The 18,757-nt window shown below is 37.2% G+C and overlaps 1 protein-coding gene across 10 annotated transcripts in view; it reads right to left on the bottom strand.

Moving 5' to 3' along the window:
- Nucleotides 1–18,757, bottom strand: part of TENM2 (teneurin transmembrane protein 2) — a 1,297,938-nt gene that overhangs the window by 1,199,396 nt on the left and 79,785 nt on the right. For all 10 annotated transcript variants that reach the window (XM_051844423.3, XM_051844432.3, XM_051844433.3 and 7 more), the window contains exon 2: nt 6,068–6,181. The gene's annotated coding sequence lies outside the window, so the exon portion shown is untranslated. The remainder of the gene's footprint in view (nt 1–6,067; nt 6,182–18,757) is intronic.

Here is an 18,757-nt window from a genome sequence, read left to right as displayed (position 1 = left end):
CCGTATAGTTAATTATGTGATCCTATCATACCAAGTTTCATATGAGAAATTTATATCAGATCCAAAAACTAGGACTACTTTTGTTTCCTCTAGGTAGTTTTAGCATTTGCTTTTCAATGTAGAAAATGTAAGTATTTCAATTTACAATTTGAGCATTGTTTAGGAAGAAGGGCAGATATAAACTTTGTAATCTATTCCAAAAATTGTTACAGCATCAGCAGGGAGCGAGGAAGAGGGAGAGGAGGAAGGAGAGATTCGATCCTTACTGTTTGTAAATTCGTATTTGAGAACTGGTCCACACACTCCAGTGTACTGTTGACCCTCAAGACTCATGGTTCTTTCCAGGTTACCCATGGACATACACAGAGTGGCAAAAAATTAGAACAACCAAAGCTCCACGTTCCTGGCAGACATACAAGCAGACAATGCTCTGGCCTCTTCTTTCATCTCCCCAACTGTAAGGAAGTGCCCTCTTTACTGTCTATTAGTATTATGATTTTTAAAAATAATTTTTGCTATTTAAAATGGTCCCCAAGCATAGTGCTAGAGAGCTGTTTCATGTCTCTAAGCACATGGAAGCTATGCTGTGCATGTTTTACATAACATTACAACCAAAAAAGCATATGTATTTCATGAACTTTGTTCAGGCACGAACCATAGTGCTGGTGGCCATGCCTACTGGCCAAGGGATCAGTTTCAACCAATCAACAGTAAATATTAAATGAGATATCTCCAGACAGAAGCAGCTGCCAAGCAAGAATGTGGACTGAACTGCTGACTGGTTCCAGAGGTTCACTTTTTGTTAATCTTGCATTTTCTCCCAAAAGCAATAGTTCAGAATTCATTAATTCCATATTCATGGTGATTTGTAGGATATCACTGCCATGAATAAGAAAAATTAAATGGATTTTTTTTTTACTTTCTGTGTATGATTTTGTTTTCAAACTCCTTTTTTTCAGATTTACTTATTTATTTGAAAAAATTACAGAGAGGGAGATAAAGAGAGATCTCTTCCTTCCGCTGGTTCACTCTGCAGATGGCTACTACAGTTGGGGCTGAGCCATGCCAAAGCCAGGAGATTCCTTCAGGTTTTCCACATGAGTGAAAGGAGATCAAGCACTTGGATCACCTTCAGCTGCTTTTCCCAGGTGCATTATTAGGGAGCTGGGTCGGAAGTGGAGCAGCTTGGAATCGAACTATTGACCATATGGGATGCCAACATCGCAGGCAGCAGCTTTACCAACTATAGCACAGTGCTGGCCCTTCAACTCTTGTATTCTTACTAACATGCCACTTCTGCAAACCATTTTCTATGGACTGGGGTATGTATGTATTCACACACACACACAGGCAAATACTCAGACTTGAAATATAATTTTCTGATTTATTTAGAATTTATATTATATATAATGAAATTAAATGTATATTAACATTTTAACCACATTTTTGTTTTTCAGTCAAATTGAACTTATAATTTATTTTTCCTATACTTTCTCTGTACCTTGTTAAAAATGCTTAATTTTACACAAATTCCATTCTGTTTGACCATCCTGATGTGCAGCTATGGACTACTTTTTTTTTTTAAAGTAACTGTTATATAATAGAAAAGTGAGCAATTCAGAAATATTCCTTTTCAATTTCCCAAATGAACTACTTAATAGTGTTTTACATTCCTTTTCATTTAATTTACAAATCTCTCACTGATTTATGCACTCAGAAACTTGTAAGCCAAAATCCATATCCCAGTGATAAGAAGGAAACATAGATGACAGCATTGTCTGCATCAGCATTGGTGGCAATGGGAATTTCAACATAATAAGGCACCATTTTAAATGTATGTAATTAACTTACTAGATTATAGCTTTTCATGTCATGTTCTTTATAATAATATCTGTTTTTCTAAAATAATCTCATTACTTTGCCTGTCCAAAAAAGCCCACATAGTATCCACAGTAAAATGTAATGACAAAATGTTTTCCATTCCTCCTACTTGAGAAAACTAGAGTAAGACATTTAACCTCTTGGAAGTTTAGTTTTCAAGATTAAAAAAGATTTGGATTTGATAGTTAACATTCAAGGAAAAAAATAAAGTAGAGTACTTGCTATGTATTTCAGGAGTGTTTCTCCTTTTTATTAATTAATATGCTAAAACACCACAAGCCTTACATATTAGTACTGGTTATACAAATTCTATTTTATTCTTTAAATTCTCAAGAAAGTATCTTGTGAAATATGTACTATTGCATGATTTTATAGCAGAGAATGTGAAGTTTAAGAAAAACCTGTTGTAAATCTCACAAAGTTAAGAGGCAACTCAGGCTTCCGTGGAGAGAAAAGCATCTCAAAATGCACTTGTCTTAAAGGTTAGCTGTTGAGTATGAAAGGGTGTTTCTACATTGGCAAAAAAATAAATAAATGAAAAAAAAAATGAGAGAAAGCCTGTGCCACGGTTCACTAGGCTAATCCTCCGCCTGCAGTGCCAGCACCCTGGGTTCTAGTCCCGGCTGGGGCACCGGATTCTGTCCCGGTTGCTCCTCTTCCAGTCAAGCTCTCTGCTGTGGCCCGGGAGTGCAGTGGGGGATGGCTCAGGTGCTTGGGCCCTGCACCCGCATGGGAGACCAGGAGAAGCACCTGGCTCCTGGCTTCGGATCGGCGCAGCGCTGGCAGTGGCAGCCATTTGGGGAGTGAACCAACGGAAAAAGGAAGACCTTTCTCTCTCTCTCTCTCTCTCACTGTCTAACTCTGCCTGTCAAAAAAAAAAAAAAGAGAGAGAGAGAGAGAAAAAGAGCTCGGTGTAATACTTTCAACATGGTGCTAATAACTCCAGTACTTAGAAATGAATGAATGTTATCCTAAAGAAAAAAAATGCGTTAATCTTATTTCTTAAAGTAGACTTGGTCACTTCTATAAGCAGCACATAGTGACTATTGTGAACCCTTTAAAAGGGAAAGAAAGTGAAAGTGTCAGCTTGTCTTCTACTGATGTGGAGTTAAATCCCCACATCATCTACTGTAGGCTACATCTCCTAAACCACATCCCTTACATATCTCTCTCGGTTCTCCTCAAATGTCTTCCTAAAGCGGGGATTCTTGTGAACAATATCAGATACTGAAAGATATCACTCGGTTTAGCCCTTATTAGAGCTTTCTCTTTAAAGTTCAAAATTTAAATCATGAGAAACACTGAAAAATCCTATTTTTAGTGATGATAGGCTCACTACTTGCATTTCTCCTGAGTCTGACTGAAAATAGGTATGATGGCTGAAAGCTCTGTGGATCTATGCTAACTGCTTGTGTGTCCTATGAATCCAACATAGAGTCTAAAATACATTTAGTTAAGGAAAATAAGCTACATGGCAATGTGACCCCCAGCCAGGAAAACCATAAACATTAGGATGCTACTTCTTAAGAGCAAAGAGAAGGGCACTTAAATTTTCAGGTATAAGCCAAAATGAAAAGGAAAAAGCCTGGGCAGGAAATAAAAATCCTGGAAAAACACTGTCTTTTGTTTATAAATCAGCTTAAAATACGGTAAAGCCACTCTCATTTATTCTACTAAGAGTGGGAAATAACACTCTAAATGAACAGCAGAGGGCAGAAGCTTGGCAGAGTCCTTTTCAAAGTAGGTGGATATTTCTCGCTAAAAGGTGTGATAGAATGTCAAAGATCGTGCCAGCCACTGAGCATCCAGACCTTCCAAAAGTTGACAGTTTTCTGCAAACCAGTCCGTGCTGCATCGACTCACTTTATATAGCCAAAATTCCAAACATTTTTGATTGCAGTAAAAAGTTATAAAAATACTGCTCTCACCAACTGAAGGCAACACACAATGAAGGCATGGGAGAAAGTCAGTGAATGTGCAGGCTGGTGTACGAGGCACATCACTGAAAAACCTTGGGGGAGACCCAGCAAGATGTTCCAGCTTTCATCTTCCACACCCAGATTATGAGATGTGGTTTTATTATCAAGGAAGTCCCTGAAATCATTTAGCCTTTTCTCTTTCTTCACACCTTATCCACCTTTCACTCCTTAGTATCCTCACCATCCTTCACCACTCCCTGGCCAGCACACACTGAGAAGCCATCTTGTCACCTTATACCAGAACACGGAGGTGTCAGAGGTGAAATTCAATGATATTAAGATGATGAGCAAGATAGACAAAAATGGAGGACAAATGCTGCACAGAATGAAGTCAGGCAAACACCCCAGGGAACCTCAAAAAAAGGTCTCAGTCTCCCCGACAGCTTCCATTCTTCCAGGTCCTGCCCCATGAAGCTCAGTTTCTCTAACTGCAGTTTTCTGGTCTGTTACTTGTGGGGAATGGACGGATGGGTTAGCATAGGATATGCCAGAGTCTCAGGTCTGTTTCGCCATACACCCTCCAATTTCTTCCAAAATTGGCAACTCTACATTATGGATTTCTCAAGCACTGGTTCTAGTTCCCCACAGAATAAAGGCAAAGATGGACCCGTGCTTCTGTGACAGGCAATGACAGGAGAGCACCTGATCTGAGAGCCACCTGCCTGGGCATCAGAAAGATTTTCTAACAGAGTCAGTCTTGTTCTACCAGCCTGAACCTGGCCTGGAAGACAACAGAAAAAAGAAAGAAAGTTCCCTATGCTGAACATTGTTGATAAACTCAATACCTTTCTCAGAATGAAAACAATAAAATAGCAACAGAGCAAGAAAACTGTTCCTGTTCAGACCACACATCTGCTAAGTTAAGGTGACTGCAAGCTACTGTGGAGAACTAACCATGGTGGAGAGTTAGATTCCAAGCCGGTATCTTGGACTTCAGCTTTTTCACCAGTGAAATGGAGATACAACTTTTAAGAACATTCATTTATCCCAGATTCTATGTCCAAGTGCCACAGTACTTCATGGTGCTTTATTGCTATTTCTAATTTAATAGTCTCTGTAGCCTCATGGGATGCCTATTGGGCACTATATAGCCTTCCACATACACACTTACAAAACTTACTATTCAACCAGTTATCATTTTAGGTACACCTTTTGAAGGTATTTGCACCATCACTCCTGGCCCTTAAAACCATTCCCAACTTGCTTAGCCACCCAAGGTATACTCTTTATTCAGTGACATTTTCACAGAAAAACTTCTGTTGGTAATAAAATACAAAGAAAAGCACAAAAATTATTTAATTCTAAGCATTCATGTCTTTACTATCTCCTCCTATACCTTATCATTAGCCTTACAGGGTCTATACACATTCCAAATTAATAAAATTATGCTGTGACTAATGTTTTTGTTATGTCAGATACCCCATCTCCATAACAGAATTGCATAATGCATTAATGGTTCCCACAGAACTCTTTAATTGCCCCACCAAAAATGAGCCATCTTGGTAGGATATGATGTGTAAAAAAGACGAAAGTACAATATAAAATGCAAAGAAGTAAAGAGAAATGGCAGTAGGCGTCCCAAGAAAGAGCCCTAAAGAAACATTTGATATACGGGGCTAGATGATGTAGAATCACTCTGAAAATCCCAATTCAGGGGCAATAAAAGTGGAAATGACTTAACTAGGAACATAAGAAAGGTGTGATGACTTCCCTTCTACTTGCTACCTTCTGACCTGTACAGATTAACAACATTAAGCAAATCAAGACAGCCAAGTTTCTCTATCCAAAAAGTCTTTATAAACTAACTGTAATGCTATGTGGTACAGCTAATCAACTCTATCATATTTTCTTCCCATGGCCTCATAACAAAAAGTGTTTTGGCCAAATTATTTGGGAGGGGGAGGGAATGGGATGGTCCTCAGGGGGATGTATCCCAGTACAGAACAGACAGACACATGACTGAAGAATTGTAAAGTCATTCAACTTGGTAGGGAGGGAGGAAGACAATAGTAGATTGCAGAAAGAGAAAATGTCAGTACAAATTACTTTCACCCATACGGAAAAGAAAAAATACCCAAAAAAACAGCTTTCCTGCACAGAGCTGCAAAAGCCCTATTTTGTGCTCTGTATGAAAGTACTTTGGTCAACAATACAAACACGAGTTGAGGCAGAGAAAAACACAAAATTGTAGCCATGATTCCACTCACCAAAGGGGTGGATCTTCAATGCACGATTCAGCAAGCTTCACAGGCGTGCTCCACAGCAGAGCTAAGCAACCAAGCCAGCCCCAGACTGCTCAGGCAGCAGAAAGCTGGATATGGCTGTTAAAATGAAAAAGAAAATAGGTAAGATTCAAATGAACACATAAAGCAAACCAAAGCAAATAAATAAATAAGAAATACAAATAAATGCCAAACATCTTCAAAACTCAGCAAAGTTAAAACTAGGAACTAAATGAACTAAATTGCACTCCTTAACTCATTAGAATATCTTTCAATGGAAGAATGTAAAATGTGGCATGAAACATTAATTAGTTTGGTTACTTCCACTATGGCACAATAATCCAGATGCTAAAAAATAGAGTAATAAAATGAGGGAATAGTGGAAATGCATTTTTCCTAGCAATACACAGATTTGCACTTGTTCTTCATATTTACAAATGATTTTTTCCACCTTAAAACTTATAGTTTGCTTATCCACCCAATTTGACCATTATTTCACTGGCTTTTAAATCCAAATATTTGCTAGTTCGAACCATTGTTAACAGACAGTGGGAATATGTGAGGAGATTTCAAAATGTTTGTGGAGAAAAGGAGTTAAGTTAGTTTGTTTGGGTGCAAAGCGTATTTGAAATCCTGTGCAGTTTTGTCATCATATGCATTTCCATGAGCCTTCCAGTAGTCCCTCTATTACACAGTCAAAGGTCCCAATAGCCTCAAAAATCTTTGCTCAGGGCAAATAGTGCAAGTTTTCACCATCTAAAAAAATGCAAAACAATAACACACATTTCACAGAAATAAAAGGTATTAAATACAAAAACCCATCAAAGGCATCAAGCACAGTGCCTGCTACATGATATTCCTACAGTTTACAACAACTGTCACTTTCACCACAACTCTAGCGCCACATGTCTGAATCTGCATCAGTAGAGATTTGGGACCCACCTTCCAATGATGCATTCTTGAAAATGCAAATATCTGTCTCCCCAAAAGCCTAAATAGAGTGTATCACTAATTCACATTAAGACATTGCTACATTAGGTTCTCTCCTCTGGCCAGTAGAAAGGGAACAGTGAGGAAATCAAAGGCGTTTTCTTTCATCCACAAAAGGAACAGTGTTAGCACTTAACGAAATAAGCAGCCAACAGAGGGAATGACAATCACTGAAAATAAATAGCTCTCATTTGAGAGTTTTGCTCAAGTCATTCTCGTTTTGTACCCTAAATGTTAATCTCCAAAGTTCAATAAAATGTGTCCCTCCTTGCTCAGCATTTTCCAGGCAAGATGTAAGATCCTCTAATGAGCTGGAGAATGGCCAGCTTGGTTGAGGCCATCTTGATTCCCCTGCACAGCTACAACCAGAAACCATACTCCCAGACACCTCCCTCACAAGGACTAACAGTATTTTCAGACCAGTGTTCAGTGCTCCCAGATCAGTGTTCAAAGCTCTGAAAAGGCTTTCTGCTCGCCACAAAGACTTTTGGCCATCTGGAATAAAAATACTGAGTGCCAACATTCTGATATTCCAGTTATAGGGTCTGCCAAAATGCAGTAGGGACTAAAGTATTTAAATAGGCAGTTCAGAGAATGAATCACATTTCTGTCACTTATCAGCACAGCCCTGTCCAAGGTTCCTGAGACTCTCTAAGCCTCAGTCTTCTTATCTGCAAAATGGGGCCCAAATAACACCCACACAGAATTGAGTAATGTTCAAAGAAATTGCTCCTGGTACAAAACAGACATATAATAGTGTCAATCACTTTTTCTGCCTTTCTTGTTATACTACCTTCTTTATTATGGTACCTCAATAAGATGATTATAAAGAAATGATGAGGTTAGACTTGTCTAATCAAAATTACATGTCTTTAAAAGACAAACCACCAAGACTAGATGGAATTATAAGACCTTACATAAACTAGCTGTGTTTTTATTCTATTTTTCAAGTTAGTAATCAGAGCCCAGCAAAGCAATATGGTTCTTTGATTTCCTCCTTAGAAACTCTGCAGCCTTTATTGTCTTTATATTGCACAACTTTAGCACTTAATTATATCCTACCTTGGAGTAATTAGGTGTCCTTATAATCAAGTCTGTTTACTCACTTGTGCAGTTCTGATCCTTTAATCTCTATTGAATATTAGTTTGTAATGCTATTAAGAGGCGAAATTTAGCAATTTTATTACGAAGTAAAATTGCAAGAATATCTTCAAGAAGATTCACCATTGGGTTGAATCAGAAAATTACTTTTATAATCAGGAAAAGTACATAATCACGTGGTTAACCCTGAAAGGTAGAGAAAGTCCAGGTTTATTCGCCTTCCATGAACTAGCTATGCAGCACCAGACGAGCCTCATTCACCTGAGACCTACCTACAGGAGGACCTGTCTTGGGCAGGTGACCAATTTATAATAAAGATATCTCTGTGACAATAATATACAACAACTGTCAATTCTAGGCAACAGAGAAATGCTACTTTGTCACTTTATGTAACATTAATTATAAATTTAAAACCTGCTGCTAGAAGGTGAGACAAAAGCAGGCATGGACAGTGTAGGCCGTATACTTGATGATTAGTGCAGTGATTCAACCACCAGTCTCCAACCCCTAAGTTTAAGACTTGACAAAAAGCCTTAAAAGCCATGGGATCCTAGACAGATTGTAATCCTCTATGTTGCCTGGATTCTTCCTGAGGAGTATGAGGCCAACAAAAATTTCGAGCTCACAGGGCCACTTTCAAGGTTATAGGGTTAACTCATGTAACACAATGACTGGTAAAAAACAAAAGTAATTGTTTACCCCTATATCTACCTGTTCTTACTATCTCAAGCAGAATTACATAAAATCCATGAATTTATGAACTAGCAAACTCCACCCACTATTTTGATATGTATTGTGAGTATGGGTCAATTCACTCATGCTTTAAGATACTACTTTTTCAAATGCTGTTTTGTGTTATGATTTTATATACATTAAGAGCTTTTAAATGGACTAAAATCAAATAACATTATGTAACTAATTAAACAAACCCTACATTTGTTTTTACTGAAGCTATATATTTTACCAACACCACAAGTAAAAGTGATATATAAAAAATCAATTAAAAGCCAGACAGTAGGAATGCAACTTGAAAGATTCTGTTATCTGCATTCAAACTACCAGTTCCCTTTATGGAAATTAAGTTTATAGGCCTAAAAAAATTAACAATTTTCCCTTTAGAGGTTTAAAGAGAATAATATTACAATATGAGGAATGGGAGATTAGTAAATGCAAATTAATTGACTTATTTCTAATGAATAAAGATTTCACAAACATAAAAATATGAGCATATGAGCTTCATTCTACACAGCAGAAAATGAAATGATGAGTTCAAATGAAAATATTTCAGATGACTCTGACCATTTTGAGTTCTACTATTCATGTAACTGTTCAAGACCTTCAGGCTTATTCAGAAAAGGAATATTCTGAACCCAAATGAAATATTTCTCTACTACTTAGTAAGGAAATTTGATAATGAGGCATTTGGACTTGTAATGAAATACACTGATAACACATAAAATCATTGTTTAGACTGGAAATAATGAAACCAGTTAACTGGTATCATTCATTCATTTATCTATCAAACAGTTGATTGAGTGGAGGCTACATATCAGGCATCTTTACAAGCCCTGAGTCTACACTGTACAATGCAGCAGCTAGCAGCCACATGCAGCTGTGGAACATGTGAAAGGTGGCAAGTCTGCAATGATATGTACTACAAAGATGAACAATATACAGGGTTTCAAAGATTTAGCACAAAAATGTAAAATATCTCACTGACATTTCATTGTTACTTTGGTTACACATGTACATATAAATCTAAGTATAACGTGCAAACATTATTTATTAAAATTATTTCATCAGCTTTCTGATTCCTATTTTTATGTAGAATTACAAAATTTAAAATAACACAATGGCAAACCTCATAAAGGGGTCTTCAAAATATCCGTGGAGAATGCACATTATCATTAAGCCGCATTTTCCTGCAAATCTGGTGAAGCCCCTTCGTTTATCTGTCAGACAGCCCTTCCCTACATGATTCTATTGATGAACAAAGAACACATTGGCCTGTGTATCCACAGTATGAGTGCTTGTGCATAGGCATTAACGCTGTATAAGGCCTGCCTAATATGCTAAGGAAAGGGTAGTAAAGTCTAAGTTTTTAACCAAGCCCCGTAATTTTCCCATCTATCAAAATGCACCAGGAGTTACAGAACAACAGCATTGCTAATAAACAGGAATATCCTAAAACACAATGCTGCTTGCTCAGATATCAACACCATAGTGAGAGTTGTATAATGTAGCTCCTTTCTTTTATCATGGCAAGAGCGGCTGCCAACGTGCAGTGCAGAACCTGCCACTGGGGTGTGGCTATGGTCCTCAGACCAGAGAGGAGGCTCTCACATTTAATTTGCTTTTAATAACAAATTTGTACAGTGGAGCAACAGAGCAGCTTCATCACAGATACTATTTGAAATTCATTGATACCCCCAAGGTAGCTAAGTCTGATGTTACGAGGAGACAGCCAGAAGGAAAAAAAATTTTTTCAAACCATCCAGAGACCCCCGAAGCCTCCCTCAGGGTCTCAGGACCCACTGGCACTGTGACAAAGAGATGAGAGAATTGTCAAATATATGCCAGAGATTAATGAGCAGAACAGCATCTTGGTGGCCCTGAACAACATCACAAGGAAATCAAGAACAGCCCAAAAGCAAAGACAAGGTATGCCTGGAATACATTGAAAATAACAAATCTCCATTGTTTCGTGTGTGTTACTCCTTCCCAAACCACTTCTTGCCAAAGAAGTCTCTAAATCTTGTTAGATGGAATTTTGGCATTTTTGATCCTTAGGATAGCATTTCAATTAATGTAATTCATCCTCTCATACAGAGATTTCTACAATAATCTGTTAAATGCTGGCATGGTTTTTCTTGGAATACGTGGCTTCTATCATAAAGATGCAGCAAACCAATCAAAACATAATCATATTTTCAACATTCACATGCCGGATCTGTGATCCAAAGCTTATGTTCAAAGGCTTCAGAAGAGAAAAAACAAATTCTACAGAAGTTTACAAAGATACTCTGGGTAATACCAATTCATTAAGCAATTTTAAAAGGGTCAAATCTTATTTTGCTTAAGGGTTATCTGATACAGAAATTACTGGAGTTTTATAAAATATGCACTCTCTCCCTGCTCATTTTCTGAATGAATAAATATGAGGCCAATTTTATACAGAATCACTTCAACTTGAACTAATAATTGTGTATTGCATGCCTAGAATAATGTTTGTTTCAGAGGGATACATATAAAAAGGAATGCAAAAGAAAACATTAAATCAGTCACTAATTATAATTAATTCATATAGTTGAGGTTCATTTGCTTCTGCTAAAGTATATCAAACAGTGCTCATATGGAGGCCTTAAGTGCAATCAAATGAGTTCTAGATCATATAAGGATTATTTTTATTTATTGAATAGCTTTAGGATACAAAATACCATTTTGAAGACAAACTGGTGTAAGTGGAAATGTGTAGGTCTCACCAGAAACTGTGAATGCCTTTCTGGATATTTCCCTAACTTTGAATCATGGACATGGGTTCTTTTCAGACAACTTGAAATCATTAGGAAAAACAAAACCTTGCCAAAACATGCTGTTTGGGATTTGATTTGTAAGTAAGTATTCTTGGACATTTCACTTGTTATTGAAACATGTAAGGAGATTTATAAAACTATCATCATCTCTTTTAAAATGTGGATACATGGAGAAGTAACCTAAGGAATAAGAATGCTCTCTAAACCATAAGAGTTTGTCCTTTGTGAATGGAAACTGACTCTCATTACCTGATGCCCAGCACACTATATTTTGTGATAAGGTAATTATCAAAGTTCTTCCCTTAAGCAAACTTCCTGTTGATCTTATTCTCTCATCTCTCTCAACTCTCACTCACAGTACATTTGGAAGTGTTACCTAGTGGTTCATCAGATTCACTTCCTGATTGGAAGATAAATGAACCTTTGGGTACACCCTGATATTCCGCATTCACACAAACCAGCTATTCAAGAAAGCAATCAACAAGTGATCAGGGGAGCTGACTGCCTTAAAGCATACAACAAGAGTCACCTGTGATGGGAGCAAGATGGGAAATACAGAACAGCCAGGGAATACAGCAACATCACAACATTCCACCAAAATCTATAACACTACATAGGAAGCAAAAAGTATGGAGCATACAGAATTTGGTTTCCAAATCCATGAACCTTGACTAATGCTGGTCTATGATAAATTTTCACAGTAAGAATAAAGAATTTTTCACAAAAAAGCAAGAGTCAATACAGTTATTCCATCCATGTTCAAAAACTTTTGAAGCAGCTTCAAACTGGCTTTATCAGCACACAGTTGGGAGAAGGGGATTTACTAATAAATATAATTGATTTTCATCTTTGCATTAAGAATAAATCTCAGTGCACTTCTATTTAGCAACAGTTTCAGCCTTTACCATGTTTGACTTGTTACTGGCTGAATGAAATTGTATCTCCTTAAAACATAATTCATACTTCTCATCCTCACTATCCATGCCCACATGTGCTTGTGCACACACATGCACTCACATTTTCTCACATACACACTGACACACCAACTCAACACAGACAATTAGAACTGGAAGGAATTTACTCTGTTGAGTATTTCAGATGAAGAAAGTGGAGAGGGGTAGAGAAACAGGAATACCATGTGTTTGCAACATTTTGAATATTAAAGATCCCATATACCAAATGTCATATAGATATAATTATATTTTAGATTTTCTAAAAGTACAATCATTAAACAGATCAAGCTGTTAGAATATTAAAATAAAAAGTTACATTCTAAATTTTTAAATACAAACAACGCTTATTTTGATTGTACAGCTGTCAGATCTAACGACATCAGTAAAAATTAGGGATACATATTCAAAATCAATTTCAGAACTAAAATACGGACGACATAAGGTGCTGGTAGAAATAAGGATGCTCTTCCAAAAGAAGAAACAAAAATGACCTGACTGTTTACTTTGTCTGTCTCACCAACATGAACTGTACCCTTGAAAGCATAAATTCTCCATTAAGAGTAAATATAACCACACTCTAAACAAGAAATCAGCACGATTACTATAGTCAAAAGTATTTCCAGAAAATCATTATATTAAGTAGCAAACAAATGCCTTCCTCTTTCCTTACCCTCCCCCTAATTAATTAACAGATTGGCACAGACTAAGAACTAAATTTATTTTCAATTAAAATAAGAAGCCCATATGTCATGATTTTTTTGTTACTATTTCTAATGCGCAAAACAAAGGTTTGCTTTTAGCGCTGAATGTAGTAATCAAAACAAATCCTTGAATTTTCAATAACTGCAAGGATACTTCAAGAGTTGTTCTCCTAGCAAGGTACTACCTCAATGGTTAATCCTATTAAGAACTGAGCCATGCATTGCAACTAAATCCTCTGGGGAATTTGAGGAATCAAAGGCTTACTGCACACTTAGAAGGCAACGACTTTTGTAAAGGGCTCTATTATATGAGGAACAAAAGAATACCACTTGTGTACTTAAATATCATCTGCTTTTCCTTCCAAAATACTCCATTTTTAAGTAAAGATATGTGATTTAAATGTATTTAGAGTTGAGCTTTTGGCACCATGCTCGTTTCTGAGTAGAAGTGCCATCTGCGGGCCCCATGGCTCACGCATAATGATATGCTTACAAGCTGCTTCCCTTTTCTGCACAATGTACCCTTTTCACTTTAACATACATTTTCCATAAATTTCTGAATAACAAATTGGGCTGAGGAAGTTTGTTGAAACGGGACAAGGGAAATGCCTGTAGGCTAGAAAACGGCGATTTTACTAAAGCAATCGGTGCAGCGGAAAATATCCATTCCACCTGCCCGATGCTCCTCCAGCCCCCAACCACCTATCCTGAGCTGAGAGCCATTAAAATCCTAGAGGAACTTCTCTCCTCGATAGAGTAGGTCCGTGCATTAACTTGGGCGAAGAGCCCACACGCCTGCCGTCCTTTACACCTGCTGGGTGACAAACAGATGAGAGTCATCACGCAGACTCCCAGCGTTTGATCTCCTGATATCTCCAGATGTCCCCCATTTACATTCAAACATAACCACAGTCATTAATGCAACTCGCCCGGCTGGCATTTAATAGGGGGAAAAAGTTGAATTCTAATCTAAAATCCTAACTATCCAAAGCTTTCAGTGTGTGAATGTGTAAGCTATTAAATATTGCTTCAATTTGTATAACTCCCTGGTTATTAAGAGAACTGATTTTATTGTGGAGATGAGAGCTGGTACAGACGGGCAGGTTTTATATTTATTTCAAAAGCAAAATCCGACATCGTGCCCCATTTGGCTTCTGAATTTTGAATTTCAACAGTAAAAGGTAACCTGCCTTTATCTGTTGCATGCTAAGACAAAATAAGAATATTCTTGATTGTTTACTATAATTCAAATATACCACTTGCAGAAAGGGTACGTTGGTACACAAATATGAAGTCGGGGAAGCCAGGGACAGACAAAAACTGTTTCAACCCCAGTCCCGGTCTAGTAGCACTCATAAAACTGTTCACTGATAAGATCCAACTAAAGAATTAAAAAAAAAATCACATGGTCAGGTTTCATTCCAAATCAAGTGAAGATGAGTCTCCAAGGCTGAGGCCCAGGAATTTTAAAACTTTCTTTCTATCCTTTTGAAACCAATTCAAGACCATGAACTTGGAAACTCCTGAAACTTTGAGAATCTAACTTTTGTGGACTTTCGTCTTCCCCATTTTTATGCAGAAATTACTTGCAGTGGACCCACTCAGTGCCTGATGAGTCTGCAGGACACAAGGTTTACTTCTGGAGTCTCAACAGGAAGGCAGAAGAGACAACTAAACGAAAGCCAGAAACTCACAACGTGTCCACCACTGGACACTTCTACAAGATGTGAGAAAGAAGAAACCATAAAATTGTTAGCATCTATGCCTACGAAGAGCTCTGACTTCTTTGAGAGGAAGGGTGAATTTAAGTAGTAAGAGAGAAACACCGAGCACTGGGGTTGATTTCCACATTTTTCTAGCCTTACCACAGAGATCCATAGGTCCATTTAATCACCCCTTCCTTCTAGCTTCCACTCCAGTGGGATTCACAACACTTAGACTTCAAAGGGGTTATCAGTGAGCAGCTACTTAGGACTCTGACTATCCTAATAGTTCTATTTTCCTCATCCCACTAATTGCTATGTGAAATATTTTCTAAATTTTAATGCCTTTATTGTTCATCTCTCTGGGTCAGAACAGAGGATGGGACTCAAAATTTCACCTGTCCCTAAAGAACTTGAAAAATGCCTTGTTTGAAGTGGGTATCCAATCAAAGTTGAATGAATAAATTAACGAATCACAGTCAGTTTGACAGGCTGAGCATCCTTAATCTAAATACTCAAAAATCCAAAATCTGAAACTGGTTGAGGATCCATACAATGCCACAGTGGAAAATTCCATATATTGAAATAGGTTTATATGTAAAATTACATAAAATATTAAAAAATAACCTTCACCTATGTGTACATTAGATATGAAGCATAAGATAATAGTATGTTTAGACTGGGGTCCAATCCACAAAATATCTCATTACATATGTAAATAATCTAAAACACACACTACACATTACTTCCAGTAATGGAAGTTCTTATTTATTTATTTTTGAATCTCTGCTTACACATACCATATTGGGCAGTCTTTCATTTGAAATCCAACCTGATACTTTATGCTTCGTTTTGACCTATTTGCTATCTAGCTTTCACCTCTGGGGATGCTTTGCCTCAGTTCAGCAACAAACTATTTTTTACCTTCAATCTACCTTCAACCCACCTCTCACAAGAATTTACAAAATATCCTTTTACTCTCCTGAAGAGACAGAAAGCCAAACCTTATTCAAATCAAACATTCTATACCAAAGAAAAACAAGCACAAAATTCCCTCAAAGAAAAAATACTAGAGGAATTTGTTTCAAGGTCAAGCCATAGCAGAGACACTCACACCATTAACTCATAGAATAAGAGGAATTAAACATTGAAATCACTGCTTTAAGGCTTTTGGTAACAACGGCAAATATTAAATCGGGCTTAAAATTACTAAGTGCTATCAAGCCACTTTTATTTTAGCCTTTTCTCCAGCTGCTCAGCACATCCCTGCAATTTCTTTGCAACTACTAATGGAAAGTGAGCTCGGATTCTATTGACAGTTTCATGACAAGTCATACTTCACCTTCCATTGTCCAGTCTTCTTAGCTGTTCATTATCTTGACTGCTGTGCCTACGAGATAATGATACACTCTGCTTCTACCCCTGACTGGAACACATTTTTGCTCCAGGGTTCCTTTTAATTGAAACACACTGTCTGTGTTACTGTTTTTGGTGCAAAAGTAAACACATTTAACACAAGAATTCAGTTTGTATTTTCCTCACCAATGGCAAGTGTGTAAAAGTCTAGAAGAGGTTTGAATGACCCTTTGAAACAGTATTTTCTACCCCTTTCTTTCACTTTAATTATCATTTTTCACCTCTCAAGCTGAGATAAACAATTATCTCTGTATGAAAAACTGTTAAGGTCCAGCCTTAGTTTCTCTGAGTGTTCCCAATCCACTCAGGAAGTACCAAGTAATGTTTCACCAACCTCTGAGCCTAAGACTGACCAAAAACCCGTTTACTCTAAACAAGTGGGCCTAATAAATTGTGCCTGTTAAATTATCTGTGTCCACTGAAAATCGCATTAAGTGGCCACCTACTGACTAGAACTGAGATGACCAACTTCAAAATTAGTGGGAGCTGAGCACAGTGAAAACACAGCACTTGCCTAGCAGATGTTCTCACAGTTAGAACTCCTTCTACCAAAACAACTGAATTCTTTACGTCAACAAATAAATCTCAAAAGAAAATATGTGAATAAAAAGTAGTAGGATCTACTTAGAAAACAGGAGTTGGAGGATAGAAAATTTACCATCTCTTCTAGGAAAAAGGGAATTACGTGGGACCAACACTGTGCGTGTGTGCATTAAGGAGAATAATCATATCACCAACAGAAAGAAAATGTCCTTAAATACTAACATGCAGAAGAATTAGCAGGAAACAATTTTTAAATTTAAGATCACTAAACTCTTAGAGATTGAGTAATTAAGTTTACGTCAAAGTACAGAAATCTTAATTTTTAACAAGCTACAAGAAAGTGACTACAGTTTACATGTGTGATGTCTAAAATACTAACCATAAAGAACTAAAAATATGGCTAATAAAAACTTTTGCATTAAATTCAATGTAAAAACACACCCTAGATTTCAGAGTCTCAGTGTGACAAGGATATAAAATATTTTTTTAAAGATTTTATTTATTTATTTGACAGGCAGAGTTACAGACAGTGAGAGAGCGTGACAGAGAGAAAGGCCTTCCGTCTGTTGGTTCACTCCCCAAATGGCTGCAACAGGCGGAGCTGAGCTGATCTGAAACCAGGAGCCAGGTGCTTCCTCCTAATCTCCCATGTGGGCCCAGGGGCCCAAGCACTTGGGCCATCCTCCACTGTCCTCTTGGGCCACAGCAGAGAGCTGGACTGGAAGCAGAACAACTGGGACTAAAACCAGCGCCCATATGGGATGCCGGCACTGCAGGCAGAGGATTAACCTAGTGCGCCACAGCACTGGCCCCTAAAATATCTTCTAATACTTCTAATACTAAAGCTGTTTACATGATGAAACGATATTTTGGTATATTAGATTGAATAAAAATGTTTAAAATTAATATGCATTTCTTTTATTTTTTGAATGCAGCTAGCTGAAAATTCATAAACACTTATGTTCAAGTGTTTTTCCATTGGACATCAATTTCCATGTAAACATACTTTTTTTGTATTGAACCACATGGTATGATTCTTGTTCCAAGGCAAAGGTAGAAAAGGAATTCTCATCAAACAAGAACCAAAGTGCAGATAATAAAAATATTAGTATGTAAGATATCTTGGAATATGTGTACAATGTCTGACAAAGGTATAACCATCAATAAATGGTGGCATGAATACACTTCTATATGGAAATGATTTACTTATAAAAAATGAGAAAACAAAAGCTGATCTCAGAGCAGCTTTCAAACTTGCAGAATCCCATGTGGAGCTGGTATGAGTACCAGCTCCCACTCTGAATTCCCTTAGGACTTGATGGATTACATGTATGGCAACACATGAAAAAGTTCATGGCAAAACAAAATTGAGTTTACTTTGTAGCAAAAAAAAATCTTTCAAATCAGTGCATAGATTTTCATAACATGCATTTTCATTAATTTTTTGAAAACTACTTATAAGCACAGATGTCACAATTTTTACATCAAAAAATAAGCATATCTCTTGTGTTTTTCCACAAACTTAGTGAAATCTCCTTGTACATATGTTTGTACTGTGATCAATGTTTATGTGACTGACTACACAATATATCTTTCTTCCAATACTCCACCTGCAGGGTAATTGAAATATTCAGCAAGAAAATTTAAGAATAATAAAGTACACTTTCTACTGGCATGGCTATCTAATGGGATAAACAGGTTTATGTGGGTGCATGGGGACATTATCAGCCTTGTT

The sequence above is a fragment of the Oryctolagus cuniculus genome, chromosome 6 (assembly GCF_051225735.1).
Source record: "Oryctolagus cuniculus isolate XC-2025 breed Fujian yellow rabbit chromosome 6, ASM5122573v1, whole genome shotgun sequence".
In the NCBI taxonomy this organism is placed as follows: Eukaryota; Metazoa; Chordata; class Mammalia; order Lagomorpha; family Leporidae; genus Oryctolagus; species Oryctolagus cuniculus.
Note: the sequence above shows the minus strand (reverse complement) of the source record. Positions and strands in the feature narration are given on the sequence as shown.